The sequence below is a fragment of the Zosterops lateralis genome (genome assembly GCF_965231275.1).
Source record: "Zosterops lateralis genome assembly, chromosome: Z".
Taxonomy (NCBI): Eukaryota; Metazoa; Chordata; class Aves; order Passeriformes; family Zosteropidae; genus Zosterops; species Zosterops lateralis.
The window spans coordinates 53,174,445-53,180,444 of record NC_139800.1 but is presented as its reverse complement, the minus strand read 5'-3'; the positions used below and the strand labels follow the sequence as shown (position 1 = coordinate 53,180,444).

At 41.5% G+C, this 6,000-nt stretch overlaps 1 protein-coding gene across 14 annotated transcripts in view; it reads left to right on the top strand.

Annotated features, from left to right (window-relative positions):
* Nucleotides 1–432: 432 nt before the first annotated feature.
* PTBP3 (polypyrimidine tract binding protein 3) overlaps nt 433–6,000 on the top strand; it is a 43,653-nt gene continuing 38,085 nt past the window's right edge. For 2 of the 14 annotated variants that reach the window (XM_083883512.1, XM_083883507.1), the window contains exons 1-2: nt 433–545; nt 4,052–4,144. The gene's annotated coding sequence lies outside the window, so the exon portion shown is untranslated. Of the gene's footprint in view, nt 546–585; nt 700–1,261; nt 1,333–2,436; nt 2,551–3,784; nt 3,872–4,051; nt 4,145–6,000 lie in introns of those variants that run through there. The other 12 variants (XM_083883509.1, XM_083883515.1, XM_083883517.1 and 9 more) reach the window with 12 other exon arrangements.

Sequence of the window (6,000 nt, the reverse complement as noted above, 5' to 3'; positions counted from 1 at the left end):
CACAGGTTGGACTCAATGACCTCGGAATCTTTTCCAATTTAAGTGACCGTAAGCTGAGCGTTCAAAGCCGGGCTCCCGGGCACGGGGCGGGGCAGGCCCCGCCACAGGGCGACCGCGCCCCACAGCGGCGGGAGCGCCTCACTGCGCAGGCGCCGCGGAAGGAGAGGCGGCGGGGTGGGGCGCGGGCCCTCGGTGCGCCTGCGCAGTGTTCCTCTCCGGGGCGGCCCCGCCCGCGGGCGCTCCCGGCCCGCCCCGCCGTGCAGGGGGTGCGCTCCGGGGCCGGGCACAGTGTGTGCTCCGCCCCGCCCCGCCGGGCCGTGCAGGGGTGTGGGCTCCGCCCCGCCGGGCCGGGCACAGTGCGCGCTCCGGGGCCGCGCTGAGGGGCGGGCGGGTGCCGCTGGCCGCAGGGACCGCCCCGAGGGTTCCACCTGGGGCGGGGCGGTGGCCGGCACATCTCGGCTCCTGCTTCCTCGGAGCAGCGGGGGTGGAGAGACAGGGGCTGGGGGAGGTGCTCTCCGCCCCCGTCGGAGGGAGCGAGGGGAAAGGTGGGTGTCGGAGAGGGGCCGGGTTTCGGAGGGGCCGGGCTTGGGGTGGGGATATTGCCGAGGGCTGCTCCGCCAGGTACTTGTGGAAGGAGGAAGCCCGCGGCCGTCACCGACCGGAGCTGAGGGGCCGGGCGCTACCGCGGGGAACTTTGTGGTACTCAGGGCGTGCGGGTCTCGCTTTCCTTCCCTTCCTCTTTTTTTTTTTTTTTTTTTTCTTCTTCTCTTTTTTTCTCCCGGCTGGGCCGCGGTGGCGTTCCCCAGGCCGTGGGCAGGGTGTGTTCCGCCCCGGGGCCGTGCCCCAGCCGGGCTCGGGCCGGGATGCGCCGCTCCGCGGGCCGGGCGCTCCCGCCCTGTGCCGCCGCCCGGGGCCTGCGCTCGCCCCCTCTTTAAACTTTATTGCGGAATTATCCCTGCGAAGGTGGTGAAAAAAAATCCTTTAGTGCGCGGGTTTCTTAGCGGTGGGTCGCGATGAGTTTTTGGCTATTTGCGGTTTCACGTGGCGGCTGAAGTTCAGTACCCGAGTCTGGGGGTGCTCGTCTGTAGCAGAGAAAACCCGGAGCCGCTGCCGCGTTTCCCTTGTCGCTGGTGCCTGGTGGAAGTGCATATGTGGAAGCGAACTGATTGACATCTATTCTGCAGGGTTAATCAATAATCAGAATGGTTATTCATATAATGCATTTTTATAGACCTTACTGAAAGCCTTAACTATGCAACAGGTTGTTACAGGGATGAAGCTTTTACAGCATTGTCGTCCTCAGAAGATAAAAGTATTTTTAACAAGTCTGAGGTATTGTGCTCCCATTGCTGGAATAGTGTGATGGTACCTGAGTGTGTGTCTTGATAAACTTTCTCAACTTGAAACAAAGTAATAAATCCAAGTTAATTTTGTGTACTGCCTACTTACCCTACTATTTTTTGAGTGAAAGTGTGATTGCTGCTGTGATTGCTGCTGAAAAATGTAATTTTTCCTTTACCTATATTGATATTTTTTCCTTTACCTACACTGATTTTGATATTTCAAAATCCAAAGTTTAGGAAGCTTGGTCATGGTGGGAAATTCAACTGTCCCAGGAAACTAACCATACCTTACGTCTGGATGGCTTTTTTCATCATAACCGTATGCAGAGGTGAAAATAGAAATGTTCACTGAAGTCAGCACTTCTAACTTCATTCAAAGATGTAGATGTTGCACTAACTCTTAAACTTGCATCCTTCCTCTCAGTGACATGTAAAACCTTTGCTGTTCTTGAAATCTTGGTATTCTGATACAGAAGTTAAGAAGGCTTCTTTCTTCCTTGTGATTCAAAAAATGTCCTGGCGTCTTTTAACACGTTGTAGTAGAAGCCTTAATAGGGAGAGATGTTGATGAGAACAGTCTTGTATAAATGCTCATTAATCAAACAGCTAATTGTCTTAAGGAGTATCTTTTTGAAGAATTTAATTTTAAAAATGTACTGAGTAATTCTGCTATGATCAGCATTTTTCATATTTGCTTTAAAACTACATGTTGCAAAATTTCAAAAGAAAAGTAAGAAAGTTCTCACTAGAGTGAGAATCTTTTTTATTAATCTTTAATAAAGATTAATCTTTCATAAATTTAAAAGTCAAATGTGCTTATGGAGAAACTTGTAATTTTGTTTTTCCTTTGTTCTATCTGAGAATACTTTTTTTCCTTTAGTTGTGGAATTGCTATCTAATGTGGGTGCATGTTTCCTATGCTGTCATACAACTAGTATGATGAGTCTCTTTTCCCAAGGTGTTTTTTTTTTTTTTTTTTTTGTAAAGGTTTTATTAAATGTAGTAAAAAACCACAAACTATAGACATATTACAGGTGAATCTAATGAGTGTTTTAAAATAAATTTTCTGAAGTAGAGCCTTTATGTGTTTCAGTGAAGATACAGGTGGTTGGTGATAACTGCAAATTCGAGTATGCTCTGAGATGCTCAGATGCTAAGTTCTGCCTGTGAATTCAGGAAGACCAGTGGATTTTGGGGTGATTTGGAGGTGTTCTTTTTTTGTTAGATGCTAAATACCTTCTGAGAATTGAATGTCATTTTTTGTTCTCCAAACTGTTACTTGAAAATCCAATCTGTTAAGATAGATGTTGGTTAAAATTGCCCGAGTAAACTTAAAGTAAAATGAAATTTTTCATAAGCTGCCTTGTGACTTTTTATTTTCAAGGGCACTTAATCAAAAAGAAAAAAAATTACATTTCCTTGCTGCTTTAATACAGAAATGGAATAGAATCATCAATTTATTTCTGTGGAATGCTGAGGCTTATTTAGAGCTAAACCTTATATTTAATGAGGATGAGAATATGTAAAAGTAAACACAGATAAATAATTTTTATTTGGATCAGAAAATTTCTCTAGAAAGCTGTGAGAATTCCAGTTTTATGGCAAAGAAATTGGCTCTTTATTTAAGCTTATTATGTGAGCAGGAAAATGTGACTCGAGTTAAACTGATAAAATTCAAAGAAACCAGAATGGTGTGAACCGTAATTTTTCTATTGGCTTTCAAAACCAGACCAGATATATATGTAGGACTATGAGTGTTTTTGGTTGAGGTTAGTGGGCTTCTTGTGGGTTAGTAAAAGGGAAACTTAGGAACAACACTAAACTGAGCAGCTGTATTTTATTTTCAAATTAAATTCAGTCATTCTGGTACCAGATTAAATCTTCAGGTAACAGGACTTTGGAATTCTGGAAGATAATATGCAAACTTTTAAAGAGTCATCAACCACTTCCTTATTATTGTCCATAGATTTCTGGCTCAGAAGCCTTTTTAAAAATTTATTTATATTCTACATAGAATTACACAGTTTACTTCTTCCAGTAGTTGCTTCATAGATTCCTGTTTTTAACCCACTTTGAGTTATGTGCAGAAGATGTAGTATAGCCTGGCATGAATGAAGTTGTCTCTTCTTCTGAGCTTGCTATCCACTCTCAATCTTGTTTATTGCTACTATCTGATATAATCAGAAATGGAAATTATCTATCACAATCAGAAACATGAAAAGAGCAAAATATAAATAACTCCTAGTTTCTCTAGCAGTTGTCAAGTTACTGTTCATTTGATTTTGTCTGTAGTCAAGAAAATTAATCTGCTTTGTGCACTCTATCTGGGGAGATAAGCAGTTGATTTGGGTTCTACCAGGGAGTATTTTCAGGTTTTCTGCTGAACTAATCCTATGTTAAGTGATAAGCACAAGTGTGTGTTTGTCAACTTTATTTTAAAGGATATCCTGATTAAACAAATCTTTGTCAAAACATGAGGATGAGAGTTAGTTATATCATAAAATTATGCCTGCAGCTGCTGTTTCAAGGTACAGGTCTTAATTCTTTTGCACCCATTAACTGTTGAATGTAATTGCACTCTTCCTTTTGGTTTTCCTGCTTTTGACCATTGTATGTATTTTTTACTTTTAGTTTCATTTGATGCTGCATATTTTTAATGAAAGACTATATTTAAGAGACTTCTTTTCCTTTTTGTTTTCTCATTTCAGCATGTGAAAATTGAGCCTATTTCTTCAGATCTGTGGATGTGAGTTTTTACATTGGAGTTAGAGGCAGCATTTTTGACACACTTTGTAGAGTGGGTAGGTGAAAAAGTATTTTGTCTACTCCTGTTGATACCACTCTTTCCTGCTCTTGCTGTTTCCCTCTTGGCTGAAGTTGCTCAAACTCAGGTCTGCTGCCAGAAGAGCAGCACCATCCTCAACAGTGCATTCCTGCACCTCCCTCCTAGTATGTCAACTGCCATATGTGAGCTGCATGGTAAAAAAATTATTCTGGTACCATGCTGCCTCACAGTTGTTAGTCACTGCAGTGAGAACTGTGAAAACACAAGGGTGAGGAATGACATGACTGCCTTTGCTCACTGCAGCCATGGATCAGCTTAAACTGACCAGGAAACCACACCCTGAATTTCGTGTGAAAGCCAATGGAATGAATGTTCATATGATTCAATAAACCAACCATTATCTTTGCTAATAACTGCCTTAATCATGCTAAACTACTACTAATTTAACTTGTTGCCATTCTTATTCATTAAAAGATGTGGTGTATTACAGTGGCATTTAAGTAGAAGCAAAGGAATCAGAATTGTGTTTGTGTGTGTACACTCTGTTAAAGTGTGCATTCTTCACATAAGTGCATTGTGGGGTTAGTGCTGTCTATTAGGATCTTACCATTTAAATGAGACATTACTATTTTCTTAGAGCGTGGATTGCATTAATCATGGGAAAGAGGGTGATCCAAAAGCAGTTCACATACAGGCAGAAATCACATCTTACCATGTCATCTGCTTTGGGTGGGGCCAGACCATATGGCAAAACTGGGGAATGGGAACCCTTTCCTTGTCTGTAAGGTTGCATGGTAGCTACAACTGAAGTGGCACATGAAAAGGATGTGACAGAATTTTAGAGTTTTGCTCCAGCTTTTGATCGAGCTTACTAGGTGCACTACTAGACTGGACTACTTTGGAAATACAAACATTTTTAAAGCAAGAATTCAAGGCACATTTTTGCACATGTCTAGAGTGATACTGTACTTCAAGGACTGCATTTGAATGTGTAAATTACGCTTCAGCACTTTGAGATACAGACTCTCCTATCTTAAAGGTCTTTTCCAACCTAAATGGTTCTGTGATTCTGTATATCTTCAGGCTTTTAACCATAGTGTTTTCTAGGCTAAAAACAAATACTGTTTGGCAGTCAGCATGAAATGCATGATGATGCAGTGATCCCAAACCCCATGAAAATGAAAAAAAAATGTTGCATCCAAGTATTTTATTGACTTGTGACATTAAGAGGTGTAGTTTAATTAATAAATGACATATAATCCCTCCTAGTATTTTGAGGCCTTCTTTGTCTTCCTAATTGTGCTCAGCTTAATTAGGATTTTGTTTCTCTGATTTTTTTTTTCTTTCATTTCTGTAGGTTTTTTGCTGGTTCACTTCCTCATTTATTACACACGATACTGAATTTATTTTCTTATTCTCTTGATTTGTCAGTTCATCTGTTTCTATTTTCTAGTCTCCAATTTGTCTTTCTTTGCTCTGTGTATACAGACAAACTGTTTGTTCTGGTATTGTGTTACCAGGAAAACAACTTGAGCTTCGTGTCTGTTCCTTCCCCTTCATCTCAGTTGTCTGTCCTTTCCTAAAACATAATCAGCGTTGAAGTAATTAATGTGAAGTTATTCAGGGCACCGTATATTATGCACAGACCTTGGATATGGTGGGATCTGTAGTACAAAACTTAGTTTCTGTGAAGGAAATTTATTGAACTCAAAAGTAGGTGATATGCTAATTTTTCATTTGATTTCTGTCACTGCTAGAAACCTTTTTTGTGTGTAAAAAATCTGGTAGAGAAACTGAGTTTTCTTAAGTCATTAATTTGAGATACTGTCACAGAAGATACTCTTTCTATATAATTTTCTTCTAGTTTCTACA